This window comes from Oncorhynchus kisutch, linkage group LG8 (genome assembly GCF_002021735.2).
Source record: "Oncorhynchus kisutch isolate 150728-3 linkage group LG8, Okis_V2, whole genome shotgun sequence".
NCBI classification, from domain to species: Eukaryota; Metazoa; Chordata; class Actinopteri; order Salmoniformes; family Salmonidae; genus Oncorhynchus; species Oncorhynchus kisutch.
The window spans coordinates 74,501,839-74,523,329 of NC_034181.2; the positions used below are offsets into that span (position 1 = coordinate 74,501,839).

Below are 21,491 nucleotides of genomic sequence, written 5' to 3' on the forward strand. Positions count from 1 at the left end.
ATGAAATAAATACAAATCCTTAGCAATCTACACAGAATACTCCATCATGACAAAGTGAAAACAGGTTTTTAGACATTTCTGCAAATGTATTAAACATAAAAACAGAAATACCTTATTTACATACAGTTGAAGTTGGAAGTTTACATACACTTAGGTTGGTGTCATTAAAACTAGTTTTTCAACCACTCCACACATTTCTTGTTACCAAATATAGTTTTGGGAAGTCTGATAGGACATCTACTTTGTGCATGACACAAGTAATGTTTCCAACAATTGTTTACAGACAGATTATTTCATTTATAATTCACTGTATCACAATTCCAGGGGGTCAGAAGTTTACATACACTTAGTTGACTGCCTTTAAACAGCTTGGACAATTCCAGAAAATTACGTTTTGGCTTTAGAAGCTTCTGATAGGCTAATTGACATAATTTGAGTCAATTGAAGGTGTACCTGTGGATGTATTTCAAGGCCGACCTTCAAATTCAGTGCCTCTTTGCCTGACATCATGGGGAAATTGTAGAACAATTGTAGACCTCCACAAGTCTGGTTCATCCTTGGGAGCAATTTCCAAATGCCTGAAGATACCACGTTCATCTGTACAAACAATAGTACGCAAGTATAAACGTATAAACACCATGGGACCACGCAGCCGTCATGCCGCTCAGGAAGGAGACGTGTTCTGTCTCCTAGAGATGAACGGACTTTGTTTGCGAAAAGTGCAAATCAATCCCAGAACAACAGCAAAGCACCTTGTGAAGATGCTGGAGGAAACAGGTACAAAAGTATATTTTTCCACAGTAAAACAAGCCCTCTATCGACATAACCTGAAAGGCCGCTCCGCAATGAAGAAGCCACTGCTCCAAAACCATAATTAAAAAAGCCAGACTACGGTTTGCAACTGCACATTGGGACAAAGATTGTACTTTTTTGAGAAATTTCCTCTGGTCTGATGAAACAAAAATAGAACTGTTTGGTCATAATGACCATCGTTATGTTTGGAGGAGAAAGGCGGATGCTTGCAAGCCAAAGAACACCATCCCAATCATGAAGCACGGGGTGGCAGCATCATGTTGTGGGGGTGCTTTGCTGCAGGAGGGATTGGTGCAGTTCACAAAATAGATGGCATCATGAGGTAGGAAAATGATGTGGATATATTGACGCAACATCTCAAGACATCAGTCAGGAAGTTCAAGCTTGGTCGCAAATGGGTCTTCCAAATGGACAATGACTCCAAGCATACTTCCAAAGTTGTGGAAAAATGGCTTAAGGACAACAAAGTCAAGGTATTGGAGTGGCCATCACAAAGCCCTGACCTCAATCCTATAGAAAATTTGTGGGCAGAACTGAAAAAGCATGTGCAAGCAAGGAGATCTACAAACCTGACTCAGTTACACCAGCTCTGTCAGGAGGAATGGGCCAAAATGTACCTAATTTATTGTGGGAAGCTTGTGGAAGGCTACCCAAAACGTTTGACCCAAGTTAAACAATTTAAAGGCAATGCTACCAAATACTAATTGAGAGTATGTCAACTTCTGACCCACTGCGAATGTGATGAAATAAAAGCTGAAATAAATCATTCTCTCTACTATTATTCTGACATTTCACATTCTTAAAATAAAGTGGGGATCCTAACTGACCTAAAACAGGGAATTTGTACGAGGATTAAAAGACAGGGATTGTGAAAAACGAAGTCCTGTTTGGCATCCTGTTTCCATTGGTCATCCTTGAGATGTTTCTACTACTCGATTGAAGTCCACTTGTGGTAAATTCAATTGATTGGACATGATTTGGAAAGGCACACACGTCTAACCGATCGCTGCAGCTGTACATAGTCCATCGGTAAATAGCCCACCCAATTTACCTACCTCATCCCCATACTGTTTTTATTTATTTACTTTTCTGCTCTTTTGCACACCAGTATCTCTACCTGCACATGACCATCTGATAATTTATCACTCCAGTGTTAATCTGCTAAATTGTAATTATTCGCCTACCTCCTCATGCCTTTTGCACACAACGTACAGTGCCTTGTGAAAGTATTCGGCCCCCTTGAACTTTGCGACCTTTTGCCACATTTCAGGCTTCAAACATAAAGATATAAAACAGTATTTTTTTGTGAAGAATCAACAACAAGTGGGACACAATCATGAAGTGGAACGACATTTATTGGATATTTCAAACTTTTTTAACAAATCAAAAACTGAAAGATTGGGTGTGCAAAATTATTCAGCCCCCTTAAGTTAATACTTTGTAGCGCCACCTTTTGCTGCGATTACAGCTGTAAGTTGCTTGGGGTATGTCTCTATCAGTTTTGCACATCGAGAGACTGAATTTTTTTCCCATTCCTCCTTGCAAAACAGCTCGAGCTCAGTGAGGTTGGATGGAGAGCATTTGTGAACAGCAGTTTTCAGTTCTTTCCACAGATTCTCAATTGGATTCAGGTCTGGACTTTGACTTGGCCATTCTAACACCTGGATATGTTTATTTTTGAACCATTCCATTGTAGATTTTGCTTTATGTTTTGGATCATTGTCTTGTTGTCCCAGTCTCAGGTCTTTTGCAGACTCCATCAGGTTTTCTTCCAGAATGGTCCTGTATTTGGCTCCATCCATCTTCCCATCAATTTGAACCATCTTCCCTGTCCCTGCTGAAGAAAAGCAGGCCCAAACCATGATGCTGCCACCACCATGTTTGACAGTGGGGATGGTGTGTTCAGGGTGATGAGCTGTGTTGCTTTTACGCCAAACATAACGTTTTGCATTGTTGCCAAAAAGTTCAATTTTGGTTTCATCTGACCAGAGCATGTCCACATGTTTGGTGTGTCTCCCAGGTGGCTTGTGGCAAACTTTAAACAACACTTTTTAGGGATATCTTTAAGAAATGGCTTTCTTCTTGCCACTCTTTCATAAAGGCCAGATTTGTGTAATGTACGACTGATTGTTGTCCTATGGACAGAGTCTCCCACCTCAGCTGTAGATCTCTGTAGTTCATCCAGAGTGATCATGGGCCTCTTGGCTGCATCTCTGATCTGTCTTCTCCTTGTATGAGCTGAAAGTTTAGAGGGACGGCCAGGTCTTGGTAGATTTGCAGTGGTTTGATACTCCTTCCATTTCAATATTATCGCTTGCACAGTGCTCCTTGGGATGTTTAAAGCTTGGGAAATCTTTTTGTATCCAAATCCGGCTTTAAACTTCTTCACAACAGTATCTCGGACCTGCCTGGTGTGTTCCTTGTTCTTCATGATGCTCTCTGCGCTTTTAACGGACCTCCTGAGACTATCACAGTGCAGGTGCATTTATACGGAGACTTGATTACACACAGGTGGATTGTATTTATCATCATTAGTCATTTAGGTCAACATTGGATCATTCAGAGATCCTCACTGAACTTCTGGAGAGAGTTTGCTGCACTGAAAGTAAAGGGGCTGAATAATTTTGCACGCCCAATTTTTCAGTTTTTAAAAAAATTTTTTTTTTTTTAAATATACAATAAATGTCGTTCCACTTCATGATTGTGTCCCACATGTTGTTGATTCTTCACAAAAAAATACAGTTTTATATCTTTATGTTTGAAGCCTGAAATGTGGCAAAAGGTCGCAAAGTTCAAGGGGGCCGAATACCTTCGCAAGGCACTGTATATAGACTTTTTTTCTCTACTGTGTTATTGACTTGTTTATTGTTTACTCCATGTGTAACTCTGTGTTGCTGTCTGTTCACACTGCTATGCTTTATCTTGGCCAGGTCGCAGTTGTAAATGAGAACTTGTTCTCAACTAGCCTACCTGGTTAAATAAAGGTGAAATATATATATATATATATATATTTATATATATATATTTTTTAAATATATATTTCAGGTTCCACAGTTGACAGTGAGTGTCAGAGCAAAAACCAAGCCATGAGGTCGAAGGAATTGTCCGTAGAGCTCAGAGACAGGATTGTATCGAGGCACATATCTTGGGAAGGGTACCAATTGTTTTTTTTAGCATTGAAGGTCCCCAAGAACACCGTGGCCTCCATCATTCTTAATATGGAAGTAGTTTGTAACCACCAAGACTACCTATAGCTGGCTGCCCAGCCAAACTGATCAATCGGGGGAGGAGGCCCTTAATCAGGGAGGTGACCAAGAACCCGATGTTCACTATGACAGCACTCTCGAGTTCCTCTGAGGAGATGGGAGAACCTCCCAGAAGGACAACCATCTCTGCAGCACTCCACCAGTCAGGCCTTTATGATATAGTGGCAAGATGGAAGCCACTCTTCAGTAAAAGACACATAACAGCCCGCTTAGAGTTTGCCAAAAGGCACCTGAAGACTCAATGAGAAACAAGATTCTCTGGCCTGATGAAACCAAGATTAAACTCTTTGGCCTGAATGCCAAGCGTCACGTCTGGAGGAAATCTGGCACCATCCCTACGGTGATGCATGGTGGTGGTAGCATCATGCTGTGGGGATGTTTTTCAGCAGCAGGGACCGGGAGACTAGTCTGGATCGAGGGAAAGAGGAACGGAGCAACGTACAGAGAGATCCTTGATGAACCTGCTCCAGAGTGCTCAGGACCTCAGACTGGGGCAAGGGTTCACCTTCCAATTTTTTTATTTTTTTTATTTTTTTATTTCACCTTTATTTAACCAGGTAGGCTAGTTGAGAACAAGTTCTCATTTGCAACTGCGACCTGGCCAAGATAAAGCATAGCAGTGTGAGCATACAACAAAGAGTTACACATGGAGTAAACAATTAACAAGTCAATAACACAGTAGAAAACGAAGGGGGGGTCTATATACAATGTGTGCAAAAGGCATGAGGAGGTAGGCAAATAATTACAATTTTGCAGATTAACACTGGAGTGATAAAAGATCAGATGGTCATGTACAGGTAGAGATATTGGTGTGCAGAAGAGCAGAAAAGTAAATAAATAAAAACAGTACGGGGATGAGGTAGGTGAAAAGGGTGGGCTATTTACCAATAGACTATGTACAGCTGCAGCGATCGGTTAGCTGCTCAGATAGCTGATGTTTGAAGTTGGTGAGGGAGATGAAAGTCTCCAACTTCAGCGATTTTTGCAATTCGTTCCAGTCACAGGCAGCAGAGTACTGGAACGAAAGGCGGCCAAATGAGGTGTTGGCTTTAGGGATGATCAGTGAGATACACCTGCTGGAGCGCGTGCTACGGATGGGTGTTGCCATCGTGACCAGTGAGCTGAGATAAGGCGGAGCTTTACCTAGCATAGACTTGTAGATGACCTGGAGCCAGTGGGTCTGGCGACGAATATGTAGCGAGGGCCAGCCGACTAGAGCATACAAGTCGCAGTGGTGGGTAGTATAAGGTGCTTTAGTGACAAAACGGATGGCACTGTGATAGACTGCATCCAGTTTGCTGAGTAGAGTGTTGGAAGCCATTTTGTAGATGACATCGCCGAAGTCGAGGATCGGTAGGATAGTCAGTTTTACTAGGGTAAGCTTGGCGGCTTGAGTGAAGGAGGCTTTGTTGCGGAATAGAAAGCCGACTCTTGATTTGATTTTCGATTGGAGATGTTTGATATGAGTCTGGAAGGAGAGTTTGCAGTCTAGCCAGACACCTAGGTACTTATAGACGTCCACATATTCTAGGTCGGAACCATCCAGGGTGGTGATGCTAGTCGGGCATGCAGGTGCAGGCAGCGACCGGTTGAAAAGCATGCATTTGGTTTTACTAGCGTTTAAGAGCAGTTGGAGGCCACGGAAGGAGTGTTGTATGGCATTGAAGCTTGTTTGGAGGTTAGATAGCACAGTGTCCAAAGACGGGCCGAAAGTATATAGAATGGTGTCGTCTGCGTAGAGGTGGATCAGGGAATCGCCCGCAGCAAGAGCAACATCATTGATATACACAGAGAAAAGAGTCGGCCCGAGAATTGAACCCTGTGGCACCCCCATAGAGACTGCCAGAGGACCGGACAGCATGCCCTCCGATTTGACACACTGAACTCTGTCTGCAAAGTAATTGGTGAACCAGGCAAGGCAGTCATCCGAAAAACCGAGGCTACTGAGTCTGCCGATAAGAATATGGTGATTGACAGAGTCGAAAGCCTTGGCGAGGTCGATGAAGACGGCTGCACAGTACTGTCTTTTATCGATGGCGGTTATGATGTCGTTTAGTACCTTGAGTGTGGCTGAGGTGCACCCATGACCGGCTCGGAAACCAGATTGCACAGCGGAGAAGGTACGGTGGGATTCGAGATGGTCAGTGACCTGTTTGTTGACTTGGCTTTCGAAGACCTTAGCTAGGCAGGGCAGGATGGATATAGGTCTGTAACAGTTTGGGTCCAGGGTGTCTCCCCCTTTGAAGAGGGGGATGACTGCGGCAGCTTTCCAATCCTTGGGGATCTCAGACGAGATGAAAGAGAGGTTGAACAGGCTGGTAATAGGGGTTGCGACAATGGTGGCAGATAGTTTCAGAAATAGAGGGTCCAGATTGTCAAGCCCAGCTGATTTGTACGGGTCCAGGTTTTGCAGCTCTTTCAGAACATCTGCTATCTGGATTTGGGTAAAGGAGAACCTGGAGAGGCTTGGGCGAGGAGCTGCGGGGGGGGCGGAGCTGTTGGCCGAGGTTGAAGTAGCCAGGCGGAAGGCATGGCCAGCCGTTGAGAAATGCTTATTGAAGTTTTCGATAATCATGGATTTATCAGTGGTGACCGTGTTACCTAGCCTCAGTGCAGTGGGCAGCTGGGAGGAGGTGCTCTTGTTCTCCATGGACTTCACAGTGTCCCAGAACTTTTTGGAGTTGGAGCTACAGGATGCAAACTTCTGCCTGAAGAAGCTGGCCTTAGCTTTCCTGACTGACTGCGTGTATTGGTTCCGGACTTCCCTGAACAGTTGCATATCACGGGGACTATTCGATGCTATTGCAGTCCGCCACAGGATGTTTTTGTGCTGGTCGAGGGCAGTCAGGTCTGGGGTGAACCAAGGGCTGTATCTGTTCTTAGTTCTGCATTTTTTGAACGGAGCATGCTTATCTAAAATGGTGAGGAAGTTACTTTTAAAGAATGACCAGGCATCTTCAACTGACGGGATGAGGTCAATGTCCTTCCAGGATACCCGGGCCAGGTCGATTAGAAAGGCCTGCTCACAGAAGTGTTTTAGGGAGCGTTTGACAGTGATGAGGGGTGGTCGTTTGACTGCGGCTCCGTAGCGGATACAGGCAATGAGGCAGTGATCGCTGAGATCCTGGTTGAAGACAGCGGAGGTGTATTTGGAGGGCCAGTTGGTCAGGATGACGTCTATGAGGGTGCCCTTGTTTACAGAGTTAGGGTTGTACCTGGTGGGTTCCTTGATGATTTGTGTGAGATTGAGGGCATCTAGCTTAGATTGTAGGACTGGCGGGGTGTTAAGCATATCCCAGTTTAGGTCACCTAACAGAACAAACTCTGAAGCTAGATGGGGGGCGATCAATTCACAAATGGTGTCCAGGGCACAGCTGGGAGCTGAGGGGGGTCGGTAGCAGGCGGCAACCGTGAGAGACTTATTTCTGGAGAGAGTAATTTTCAAAATTAGTAGTTCGAACTGTTTGGGTATGGACCTGGAAAGTATGACATTACTTTGCAGGCCATCTCTGCAGTAAACTGCAACTCCTCCCCCTTTGGCAGTTCTATCTTGACGGAAGATGTTATAGTTGGGTATGGAAATCTCTGAATTTTTGGTGGCCTTCCTGAGCCAGGATTCAGACACAGCAAGGACATCAGGGTTAGCAGAGTGTGCTAAAGCAGTGAGTAAGACAAACTTAGGGAGGAGGCTTCTGATGTTGACATGCATGAAACCAAGGCTTTTTCGAACACAGAAGTCAACAAATGAGGGTGCCTGGGGACATGCAGGGCCTGGGTTTACCTCCACATCACCCGCGGAACAGAGAAGGAGTAGTATGAGGGTGCGGCTAAAGGCTATCAAAACTGGTCGCCTAGAGCGTTGGGGACAGAGAATAAGAGGAGCAGGTTTCTGGGCATGGTAGAATATATTCAGGGCATAATGCGCAGACAGGGGTATGGTGGGGTGCGGGTACAGCGGAGGTAAGCCCAGGCACTGGGTGATGATGAGAGAGGTTGTATCTCTGGACATGCTGGTAGTAATGGGTGAGGTCACCGCATGTGTGGGAGGTGGGACAAAGGAGTTATCAGGGGTATGAAGAGTGGAACTAGGGGCTCCATTGTGAACTAAAACAATGATAACTAACCTGAACAACAGTATACAAGGCATATTGACATTTGAGAGAGACATACAGCGAGGCATACAGTAATCACAGGTGTTGAATTGGGAAAGCTAGCTAAAACAGTAGGTGAGACAACAGCTAATCAGCTAGCACAACAACAGCGTAAAATGGCGTAGACTAGGCAACGGGGCCAACAGATAAAACAAACAAGCAGAATGGAGTACCGTGATTTATGGACAGTCCAGCGTGCATCAGCTATGTAGCCAAGAGATCAGTGTCCAGGGGGCAGCGGTGGATGGGGAAGGGAAGCTGGACTGGCGAGTGTTATCCAGGTTAAAAAAACGAACAATGACTAAATAGCTTGTAGCTAGTTAGCTGGTTAGCTTCTGGAGGTTCTTGAGTGTGTTCTAAAAATAAATAAAAAATAATAGCGATTCCGTATCACATTGGGTGAGGCAGGTTTCCGGAAGGTATAAACAAATTAAAAGTCAAAAGAGATAGAAAGTAAATATGGGTCCGGTGGGCGTTTGGGACGCGGCGATTCAGGCGGTTAGCAGGCCTGTGCTAACAAGCTAACAGTTTGTAGGCCCGGGCTAGACAAGGTAGCAGTTAGCGGACCGGAGCTGGACAAGCTAGCAGTTAGCAGGCCGAATTAGCAAGCAGGGAGATAGCGAGGGCTAGAGAGTTAGCCTTTGGGGGACGTCGCGATGGGGTGAGTCTGTTTATTCCTCTTCATGCGGTGACATCGATAGACCGGTCGTGGGCCCGGGTATTGTAGCTCAGGAGTATGCTACGGTGGTAGCGCAGGCCGGGCTAGCTTCAAGCTAAGTGGGTGGAAACGCTAGCCAGGGGTAATCATCCAGGGTTGCAGTTTAGCTAGATAGCTAGTTGTGAAGATCCAGCGTATTTGGAAGCTTAGGTTTAGCAAAATGTTTTTAAAGGGATAGCTATGTAAAAAACGAAAAATATGTAAAAAAACGAAAAATAAACAAAATATAAACAAAATATACAGGGACACGACACGACAGGACGACTTACTGCTACGCCAATAGGACAACAACCCTAAGCACACAGCCAAGACAACGCAGGAGTGGCTTCGGGACAAGTCTCTGATTGTCCTTGAGTGGCCTAGCCAGAGCCCGTACTTGAACCTAATCGAACATCACCGGAGAGACCTGAAAATAGCTGTGCAGCATCGCTTCCCATCCAACCTGACAGAGATTGAGCGGATCTGCAGAGAAGAATGGGAGAAAGTCTCCAAATACAGATGTGCCAAGCTTGTAGCGTCATACCCAAGAAGACTCTGCTGTGTTTGCTGCCAAAATTGCTTCAACAAAGGACTGAATACTTGTGTAAATGTGATATTTCAGTTTTTTTAGCAAAAATGTCTAAACCTGTTTTTGCTTTGTCATTATGGGGTATTGTGTGTAGATTATTTTTTTTTTTAATTAATTAATTTTTATCTTTATTTAACTAGGCAAGTCAGTTAAGAACAAATTCTTATTTTCAATGACGGCCTAGGAACAGTGGGTTAACTGCCTGTTCAGGGGCAGAACGACAGATTTGTACCTTGTCAGCTCGGGGGTTTGAACTAGACCAACGCTCTAACCACTAGGCTACCCTGATGAGGGAGAAAAAAACTATTGAATACATTTTAGAATAAGGCTGTAACGTAACAAAATGTAGATAATTCAAGGAGTCTGAATATTTTCTGACGGCATTGTAGATGAGTTAAATTCCCCTAAAGCAGACCCACAGTCTAAGGATGTGCTTTCTTTCAACACTTTCAAACAAGTCATGACCAGATTAGTTTGCATGTGCAGGTTTTTCTTTTCCAATAGGCTTTAGATTTCAATGTTTTACCAAAAAATATCAAATTAACGTTTATTTGTTGTGTACACAGATTTGCAGATGCTATCGCAGGTGCATCAAAATGCTTGTTTTAAGCTCCAAGATGTTTGGATGTCAGTGTGTAGCATTGAAATATGCAGTATAGCAGTATATACAGATTTCATCCAGCTAGTATTACCTTGAGCCTCTCTGTCCCGGGCTGCAGTTCTGAGCACCGGCAGTCTCTTCTGAAGAGCTGAGAAGACTCAGTGAGACTGCCTTGGGGGCGTATTGGCCTATTTGAATCCTATAGACTAAAAACCATATGTGCATTTATAAAAAATAATTATAGACTTGATGAATCATGATAAGAAGTATGGCAAGGAGGTATAAAATTAAAAACTTGCATACATAATTGTGTCGTCACATTTCTCTTTCGGTCTTTCAATAATGAGACTTTATGTGGTAAACACATTCCAAAAATGTGATATTTGACCATATCATAATTTTTGTAAAGTAACATAATTGGGTCTTTGTTGCAAGGGCTCATTTGTTTCTCCTGTTTGAAGTGGATGGGTGTTATAGTGATGTGGTGCTTAGAGTATTCCATCCCATCAGTGGAGAAAGTGCTCTTCACGTCATTGTCCGGTTAATTGTTCCATTTCCAGGAAACCACTGGTAGCCCTTGTGAAACCACTCATCAGAATCCACCATCATGGGGCTGGGCAATAAAACATTCCAACGTGAACTCACACTCCCTAGATGTTGGGATGGATAAAAGTCCACAGTCTGTGTGCTTGTGTTTGCAATTAGCTACCAATACTTCTGCATATGCTCTAGAGATGACAACTCGATGCATGTGTGTAAGTAGACTGAGTCCATGTGTGCGTTTACACTGTGTGCGTGTTTCTGCCTAGCGTATGATTGTGTGTGGGTGTTATTCTCTTTTTCGATCCCGTTATTTTTTTTGCGTTCTTTATGCTTGCGGCTCAAGGACATTGTGTTATGTCTATGACAGCACCCTAACTGGATAAGTGCCATTTGACGATGCCAAGCTTTTCACAGCTCACCTAGCGACAGTATTTTAGCTGGGTGTCCTTTTTATCAAAGACAATGCCATTTGGGGATTAGTCAGAGTTGGCATTTTGAGTTGGAACAAATAAGTATGAGTAAGTGGGGTGACTTCATCGCCATTACTGTCCTATTGGAACAGAGGGTTAGAGGGTGCTGTCCTTGGTTTGGTGAGTGTTTATCTGAATACTTTGCTAATATGGAAGTACAATGCATTGCCAATGTAAAAGATGCTAACTCTCATTATTACAAGGTGATTCTAATGATGCAATGTTATGTCTTACAGGTTGTGTCGTGGACCTGGACTGTAATGTATGATTTGTTCTTATTGTTAGGGTGTACTGTATGCTCTCTCTCGGATGGGTATTTCTTGCTTGCCACAGAGAGGTTTGCAGTAGCTGGAGGGACGGTTGCAGACTGGAAACATGTTCAACAGACCCTCATTGTGCTCGGTTAGTTAATGACTGATTTTTCATGATTGGGTCTCTGTTTGAAGAGAGGTTGTTGAGGACCTGTTTGGCTGAATAGTGAGGAACACACTGACCCTAAGCTGGAGGAAGCAGGAAGGGATGCAGGGATTGGATGGACTTTGGCTGGTCTATTGTTTAGAGAAGACCGCACCACAGTGAGCGAATGGATGCTTTTGTGTTTTGCCCTGTGAGCAACTGGATCCTCTAGATGTGGCCGCCACCCCACATATCATCCTTTTATCATGCTGTCAGTCACACAAGGACCAGGACTGTCATCAGTTGTATGTGATGCACTGGCCTCTACCTGACAGTGGAGAGACGAGCATTGATTTCAGGTAAGGTCAGAGGTGAATTGGAACATCTTCATGTAATACATTACTCATCAAGCCAACTAAGTATGTTCTGTCTTCCAGCTCAGGGTTTCCCAAACTCGGTCCTGGGGCCCACCCTGGGTGCACTTTTCGTCCCCCCCCCCCCTAGCACTACACAGACGATTCAAATAATCAAAGCTTGATGATGAGTTGGTTATTTGAATCAGCTGTGTAATGCTAGGGCAAAAGACAAAATGTGCGCGGGGGGCGGGGCAGGACCGAGTTTGGGAAACCCTGTTCCAGCTGACAAAGCACAACCTTTAGCTATAGAAATGGCCTTGCTGTTTTGATGAAAGAATCCCCTGGCCTATGGTCGATCCCCTTTTCAATATATGAACGTATTGTAACCCTATGGAGTTCTAAGCCTATTGCAACATAGTTGACCTTGGAGGGCTGAACTGAAAATGACATGGTCCTTGTCGGATACAAAACCATAGCCTGCTTCTAACAGAGTTATCCAGAAAACAGATTAATTTATATATTTTGTGCTCCGGTAATGACATCAATCATTGCTTTCACTAACATCATTTGTCAAAGACTGAGGCTGACTGACTGTTGCAGCTGTTGAAGCTTCCCTTTATGAACATGTCCTTGCCCTGTTGTCAGGGAAATGAATCACGGTTGCTAAGGAAATTAGACTGTGGTTGACTATGGTGTTGACTAAGGTTCGCCTTGGCAAGACTATTTTGATGCGAAAGTAGACCCACATGCTTGGATGCAGTGTGAAAAAGCCATCAGGATTCATTTGGAGATCCATTTGTCCCATTGTTAGCTGATTATGCATGTGAATTAGTGGCTTTATTGACACTCTGTAATACACTTAACCATGTCTCTGTTGTTTTTTGCTTCTGAATGCAAGAATAAGTGGGGTTAATCAGTTCCCTAAATGTGCTCTGTGTGTGTGACTGTGAGGAGAAAGAGAGAGAGAATTAGAGACCGAGAAAGGGGAAATTACATTTCCTCAACCTTGGTTGCCTTGATGCTGTTGTCTGGGTTTCTATGTTCTTATATTAGAGGCATTTAAATGCTGTCAGAACCACTGCCGGGTAATCCACAGGTGGTTGAGAGCGAAAGGGGGGGGGGGGGGGAGTGTAAGATACACATGCTATTACTAACTCATACAGTACCTACATACCTCAGTCTTTCCATGACATCACTCTTACTGTAGGCATGGTTTTCACTTCTAACAAGCCGTACTTATGAGAGGTGATACAATTAGGAAAGAGGACTATAACAACTGTATGTAGAGTAAAGTATGCTACTGCTCTGGTGTGTAAATTAATGCCATGAGAAGGATAATGCCTGTTTTTCAACAAAAAAAGGAGAAACTGCTAAATGGCATAGAACCCTCAAATGAAAATCTGGACTTCGAAGCTTGTTCCACTGCTCCCCCCCCCCATTCTTCCCTTCTAATCAGGCACTGGGACACCAGGTGTGTGCATTTAATTATCAGATAGAATAGAAAACCAGCAGGCTCTGGACCTCGTAGGGTAAGAGTTATATACTCCTGGCATAGAATAATGGCTCTTTATGCCGTTTAAGTCAGCGTCCAGTTTTTAATTGGACACATCTGTGTAGTGAAAGAGTAAGTCGGCATGTGTGTTTTTGTTGTTTTCTAACACCAGCCGGTAAGTGAACCAGTGAAGGTTCTGGACAATGGAGCTGTGGAATCCAGTGAAAGGAGGAAATTCCTGTGGTGTTTGGCTGAACTATCTTCCATCCTCTGACTAAAGTCAGCTCGGTTGCTCATTGATATACTGTTGCCTATTTCCTGGAAAGATGTTTAATTGGTTTCCTATCCTGTGGTTATTTAACAGCACCCAGTCAAGATCATACCACTGAAATGAGTCATTACCATGTTGATATGGTATACTACTAGCAGTAACACTTGGAGTGTACACTTCACACTTGTATGGTTTTGGCTGAGAAACACTGTGTAAGGGCATCTGGCAATGACTTGTGTTGAGGAGTAGGCTGTCATCTCCATTCTCCAGCCCCACCACAGTCCCTAGTACACCAGACACACCCAGCTATAGACAGTAGCCTCTCCTTTAGCTCAACTCTCTACCACAGTAGGAAACTCTCCACCAGGAAGGGTGCTGGTTGCTTCAGACATTCCTGACTGTGTGGTTGTTAGACTGAGTCCTTTTCGGTTACATTCCTTGGTGAATACAGGAGGAGCTTTAAAAAGAAACTGTAACGCTAGCTCTGCACATATGGGTTACCCGCTGGCACAGACAAGGGATGCATTGAGAGCTGTGCGAGTCTCCGTGGCAACAGGAGACAAAGTAGTGTAAGGCTCAGGACCTGAGAGGAAATCGGGATATATTAGTGTAGATACAAAACTCCATCCTAGGATCAGGACGTTTAGTGATAATTCACTGGGCAGGCCCCAACGAAGGACACAGATACAGACAAAGAGGCTGTGCCCTAATCAACAATGATGACACGACTCGTGCACATTGAGGATGGGGAGGAAAGGGGGATGCATTAGGCATTAGTCTTCTCCCGGCTCCATACACATCCACTCCAGTAGTCCTCAAAGAAGGCAGTGAGGGTAATGAGAGCTCCCTGTGGTCCCTGAGCTTCTCCTGCGTCACTCCTGCTGTCTGGTTGGTTGTTCTCCGCAGCGCAGCTGTAATTGAGAACCTAACAGTGCGTGCTCTCTGCTACACTTAAGGCACATGCAGAGTTGCCCTCTCTAATGTCGTCTTTTCGAGCTATTGTCATCAGCAGGGGATCACAATTTCAGTAACTGGGTGAGGCTGATGCTTAACCGTTGCTGTCAGGCCCTGTCCACTGTAGCCCTGTCCTCTGGCCCTGCTCTGCGGCCCTGCCCGGAGGGTGTGTAGACTCTCTGATCTGGTCCCCAATGACTGAGTCTGGAGGATTGGAGTTGGGCCAAGCAGCTGCTAGCTTTGAGTGTTCTGGCTCTCTGGCATACGGGGTGACCGACGATCACTCCCTGCTGTCAAATCCTCACTACACACGTCACTAAGTTTTTAAAGTCTCCCATGCTGCATACACACAAGCTGCCATTTACACACACTCCTTTCAAACACACACACACACACACACACACACACACACACACACACACACATCAATGCACTGACATGTTTGGCATCAACTGGTAGTAAAGCTTCTAAGCACTGCCTCAGGCCTTCACGGTATGCTCAGAATGAACAATACTTTTTCTATTTGTGCAAACAGGCAGTCTGCACCACCTCTTTCAAGACACTTACAGAAGAAAACACTTACAGGTGAACATCTTAAAGAGGACATTGTACGCCCGATGAGATCAACTTAAAGGCAACCATGCCTGAATGACATTACTGTCCGTCTCCTTTCTGTAATCAAGTCACCCATGTCACTGCCTCGACTGCTGCTGATGCTACAAGTCAGAAATCACAAAATGTTTGCTCAATCCTACGTATTTTACATGCTGCTGAGCATTCTTGTAAACCCTAACCCCCTGTCCCTTTTACAGACCTGGGTTCAAATTAATGATATGTATTAACCCTAGATGACTGACAGACACCTTAATGCATACTTTTAATTATATTAAGTGAACATGACAATTTTAAAAGACTAAATGACATTCCTTAAAATATATTTTTGGGGGGGTACTAATGTTATTGACCCTACTACAACAAAGAAATGCTTTTTAAAATATGTCATTTATTGAATTACTGTAGAATTCCATTCATTCCTATGGAGGTCTGCTCCTTCTGGGGAGTGCCAATATGGTGGCCGGAGGCCTCAAAGCCTCTCATTGGCCATTTTACATAGCATCCACAGTCCTGGATTTCTGCACATCATTGGTTCAAATACAATTTAGGGTATTTCAATTACTTTCAAAAACATTTCAAAGTAAGTATTTGAATATGTTTTCTTAGAAAATATAAGTAGTTGAATATTGCCATGTGTTTGAAAATACTGAAATACACAGTCGAGTGTATTTTCAAATACAAATATTTAAATACATGCATTTAAACATGCACTATGCAGAAATCGCTCCGCCATTTCCTGGTTGCTAAAAGTCTAATAGCCTAATTTCCTTTTGTGACAAAACAATCAGTCATTGTGTAGATAATCATTGTACCATCTAAACCTCTGTGAAATATATTTTCCATAACCCCAAATATTGTATTTTCAGCTGTTTTGAAGCTGTTGAACTAAGCCGAAAGTAAAAGATGCAAAAACAAAACTTAAGAACGGGAAGCATAGAAATAACGCACATAGAACAGGATCTACCACTTGTTAGACTTGCTTTCAATGAGAATTAAAGATCTAGAACTTGCATTTCTATGTGAATTTGTCCAGGTAGCCCAAATAGTTACATATTGCAGTTTTTAAACCCTGGTCTGTTTGGTCCTAGGGTAATTTAAAATAATGTATTTGAAAATAGTTTCAAATAGTAGGCTAAAAACACTAAAATACTCAAATATTTCAAATACCTGCCTGGTGATAAAACATGTTTTTTTCCTAGTGCTTTTCAAGCACCGAAAGACGCTTGTACGATAAGCCCATCTCTCCTTACTACAAGGCACCATTTAACTGATGTGAACTGTCTGTATATGTTAAGCCCCAGAATGAGGACAGATGTGGCCATCAGACCTACCCGCAGGCAGCGTCTGCCTGACCCAGAGCCCTAAGACCCTCAGCTGCTGCTGCTCTGGAGGAATTACTGGAGGATTACATTTTTTTATTTGTGGTGAAGCTGTAATCCACTAGCCTGGCTAAACCAGACTGAAAACTACAGCGCCTGAGTGTAGCGGCGTCATAGACCTTAGGAATTAGAACACTATAGTAATTTAATGAGCGGCGTTCAGTCTATTTTAACCAGGCTAGTAGGCCTAATCCACATGCCGTCTCTATTAGAGACTAAACCTCAGGACCGCCTGTGGAGAGACTGTGGGTTGGCGGGGCAATGAGAAGATGAACTGTGTGTGGAACCAGATTAAATGATGGGCCTTGTACACTAGTACTAGTAATTAAATAGTATGGTGGGGTGGATGAAGTCAGTCTGTGCACAGACTAGAGGTTGACCGATTATGATTTTTCAACGCCGATACCGATTTATTGCAGGACGAAAAAAGCCGATACCGATTAATCCGCCGATTTTTATTTATTTATTTGTAATAATGACAATTACAACAATACTGAATTAACACTTCTTTTAAATTAATATAATACATTAATAAAATCAATTTAGCCTCAAGTAAATAATGAAACATGTTCAATTTGGTTTAAATAATGCAAAAACAAAGTGTTGGAGAAGAAAGTAAAAGTGCAATATGTGCTATGTAAGAAAGCTAACATTTCAGTTCCTTGCTCAGAACATGAGAACATATGAAAGCTGGTGGTTCCTTTTAACGTGAGTCTTCAATATTCCCAGGTAAGAAGTTTTAGGTTGTAGTTATTATAGGAATTATAGAACTATTTCCCTCTATACCATTTGTATTTCATTAACCTTTTGACTATTAGATGTTCTTATAGGAACTTTAGTATTGCCAGTGTAACAGTATAGCTTCCGTCCCTCTCTTCGCTCCTCCCTGGGCTCGAACCAGCAACACAACGACAACAGCCACCATCGAAGCAGCGTTACCCATGCAGAGCAAGGGGAACAACTACTAGAAGGCTCAGAGCGGGTGACGTTTGAAACGCTATTAGCGCGCGCTAACTAGCTAGCCATTTCACTTCACTTTCATCTTGGGAGTTGATAGGCTTGAAGTCATAAACAGCGCAATGCTTGACGCACAACGAAGAGCTGCTGGCAAAATGCACGAAAGTGCTGTTTGAATTCATGTTTACGTGCCTGCTTCTGCCTACCACTGCTCAGTCAGATACTTAGATATTTGTATGCTTGTATGCTCAGTCAGATTATATGCAACGCAGGACACGCTAGATAATATCTAGTAATATCATCAACCATGTGTAGTTAACTAGTGATTATGATTGATTGTTTTTTATAAGATAAGTTTAATGCTAGCTAGCAACTTACCTTGGCTTACTGCATTCGCGTAACAGGCAGTCTCCTTGTGGAGTGCAAAGAGAGAGAGGCAGGTCGTTATTGCGTTGGACTAGTTAACTGTAAGGTTGCAAGATTGGATCCCCCGAGCTGACATGGTGAAAATCTGTAGTTTTGCCCCTGAACGAGGCAGTTAACCCACCGTTCCTAGGCCGTCATTGAAAATAAGAATGTGTTCTTAACTGACATGCCTAGTTAAATAAAGGTATAAAAAATATTTAACAAATTGGCAAATCGGCACCCAAAAAGACCGATTTCCGATTTGTTATGAAAACTTGAAATCGGCCCTAATTAATCGGCCATTCCGATTTAATTGGTCGACCTCTAGCACAGACTCACAGGGGGGATTTTAATCCTCTGATCTAAAAGCTTTCGTCTAGTGCTACAGTAATGAACTGCTGCATTTGAACATTTAGATTGGTCAGTCTTGACTGATTGATATTACTGAGGGTCAATCAATGCTTTGTGAATAGTATGTGTGGGTGTGTTACCCAGTGTTGCAATAGTAATCAAGGGCTCTTCAATTATTGCGTAATAAACCCTTTGTTAATGTGATAAAGAAATCACATCTGTGAAAGACTGGCTGGCCTTAATTTGATATTGATTACAAACAATCTCACCACCCTGCTCTACAAACACTATATCTAGGAGAGAGGTTATATAAATGGCCGCGGGAAGATGTGAATTTTTTTTCCTGTGCTGCTGACTGCTGTTTTGGTTCACTCTTACAGGAATAATTAAGGCCCAGTGCACTACTTTGATGAGATTTATTTTGACAAATCAGAATAAAAAAATATATATATTTCCCACGGCTATGGCAGTTTTATTTCCAGCTTTAGTAGAGCTTTGCAATATGGACAAAAATCCATATCCAGATAATTCAGTACATTAATCATGATATGGGGCCTCCCGGGTGGTGCAGTGGTTAAGGGCGCTGTACTGCAGTGCCAGCTGTGCCACCAGAGAAAAAGGGGTAAAACAAAATGTATCATGATAGTTTTTTATATTAGTAGTTATTGAAACGGTTACTACTTCTAATGTTGCATCTATCAATTGTCCCATTAACAATCACCCATATTAGGAAACTTATTTCATTTTAAACCTCACATTTCTCTAGTAGGGCCCTATCGGTTATTTATCGTAATGAACAATATCAGCCAAATGCCCACGATGAGTGGACGGTTTGGTCGATATCGATAATGTTCTGTTTATTGTACCAGCTCTAGGTTTTAGGTAAGCCTAAATTTAGTGTGAGTATGGTTTCAGTTTTCATGCACAGTAGGTTATGTTTAATGGTCCCAGAAGAACATTTTTTGTTCAATGCATCACTAAACATCATAGTTGGTCATAAACACAAACATTCTAGAATTGTAGGACCTGAGTTTAGTCACATTATGAGCCTGGCTTCATGTTCAGGAGAGCGCAGATATAGGCCTAGATGTTACACACACACACACACAATCAAAGTGCTGCTACTATAGTATGCAGTGGACTCATGCTTATGGAAAGTCACACTTGCCCAGTTTGCAGCTGTGTAAAAATAGTCTATACAGTAGAAAGCACATACTGTATGCATAATATTGATGTCAGGTATATTCGTTCATGTACTTATAGTTAGATCATTTTCAATCTGAGGAAATAAATACAGCTTCTGCTCTCTGGAAGCTCAGTTGTGACTGGTTCACTGAGGTATGTCATTCAACACTGGTATAAAAAATTGTATATTGTCCGGTATGTTCATGTACTCTCAGTATTCGCTGTAAAAGAGAGTCTAGTCCTGACTGGTTCACCAACTGACTGACTCATATGATTCATTGGAAAATTTACAACAACCAGGTTATGACAGCTCAGTGTTCAAAACATGGACCATATGGCCATGTCAACACCCTTAACTGTATGGCACCATGGAAAATTACCCTCATTAAGCCTAGCTGGTGCTGAAGCTGGTGTCTCCCTCCCTTTCTCCCTACAACACCTCAGTAGCAGAGGTCAACACTGTCTAGACATCAAATCTACTTAAGTGATAATGCCCGAGAAGCCGGTGTTTGGAGGATATATTGGCATGGGTGTTGTTGCAAACCGTGCCAATGTATCTTCTAAACACCAGCTTCGAGGGCATTATCACTTTTATACAACGGGTTAAAAACACAATCAAATAATGATTGACATATTTTCATTAACATTATTTTGATGAATTTATTCATTTTTATTTATTTATTCATTACATGCTTGTTCATTCTATTGGTTCAGTTGCCAAAGACACGACTCAGTCATTAAGTATTTTTGTTCCAGTCTTTGTTATAAATGTTCCGTTGCTATACTGGCTGGCAACCTTCTTATCCCTTGCTTGCTAGCTAGTCAACTTTGGCTAACACATTCACGTCAAACAATGCAGCCTGTCACGCCTGCTCCCGTTTCCCCTCTCTGAAGCTCGAGGGCGCCAGGCCTGTCACCATCATTGCGCACACCTGCGCTCATTGGACTCACGTGGACTCCTTCACGTTTTGATTGCCTTCCCTATATCTGTCTGTTTCCTCTGTTTCATCCCAATGTCAGTATTGTCATTTTTGTTTTCTCCCTGTCCAGATGCTGTCCGTATTCTGTTCCTGTCCGTGTTTCATTAAATGTTCTCTCCCTCTACTTGCTTCTCTTCTCCAGCGTCTGTCCTCACAGAATGCTGACACCACTATTTGAAGCATCAGGGAGTTCTTGACATCGGTTCAGGGTGCCGCTGCCGATGGAACCAGTGGTGCCTCAGCCGGCTCGTCGGGCTTTCTCGCCTCGGCCGGTTCGTCGGGCTTTCTCGCCTCGGCCGGTTCGTCGGGCTTTCTCGCCTCGGCCGGTTCGTCGGGCACACCTGTCACCATCATTACGTGCATCTGCGCTTATTGGACTCACCTGGACTCCTTCACTTTTTTTATTGCCTTCCCTATATCTGTCTGTTTCATCCCCATGTCAGCATTATTGTCCTTTTTTGTTTTCCCCAGTCCAGACACTGTCTGCATTCTGTTCCTGTCTGTGTTTCATTAAATGTTCACTCCCTGTACTTGATTCTCGTCTCCAGCGTCTGTCCTCACACAGCTAGAATGAAGTATCTGTATTTGCGTTTGTTTAAGCTGTTTTCCAGTTATTTTTTGGGGGGGAGGATACATCTATAAAAATTAGCGATTTCGCCTGGCATAGAACATTTGCTCTCTCACCAGGCCACTGTTCAGAAGAGATAGCAAACACAATCACTTCAGACTGAAGCTGGAATGACAGCAAACTAGCTGCATTTCGTGTTTTTCTATTGACATTTCTTTGTAAATACGCATAAAAATTATGCTGATTCATGATTTTGACTGGCTGAGAAAAGCTGCCAGTCTGTCTCGTCCCAACTCCGGATACGTTCATAGGACAGCTGGAGATCGAATTTCAAAGTTGAAACAATGTTGCAAATGTCGGAGAGACAGACCAAAGGTTATTACAATTCTCTGCTGTTGAAACACAAATGCTAGTCTAAAAGAAATGGAAGACGAAGTCCAAATGCTTTTTTA

The 21,491-nt window shown here is 43.2% G+C and overlaps 1 protein-coding gene across 3 annotated transcripts in view; it reads left to right on the forward strand.

Annotated features, from left to right (window-relative positions):
• Positions 1 to 21,491, forward strand: part of LOC109881364 (adenylate cyclase type 2) — a 72,538-nt gene that overhangs the window by 6,504 nt on the left and 44,543 nt on the right. Inside the window, exon 2 of one of the 3 annotated variants that reach the window (XM_031831212.1) lies at positions 11,367 to 11,885. The exons of the other annotated variants lie outside the window; for them this stretch is intronic. The gene's annotated coding sequence lies outside the window, so the exon portion shown is untranslated. The remainder of the gene's footprint in view (positions 1 to 11,366; positions 11,886 to 21,491) is intronic. 3 annotated transcript variants of the gene reach the window in all.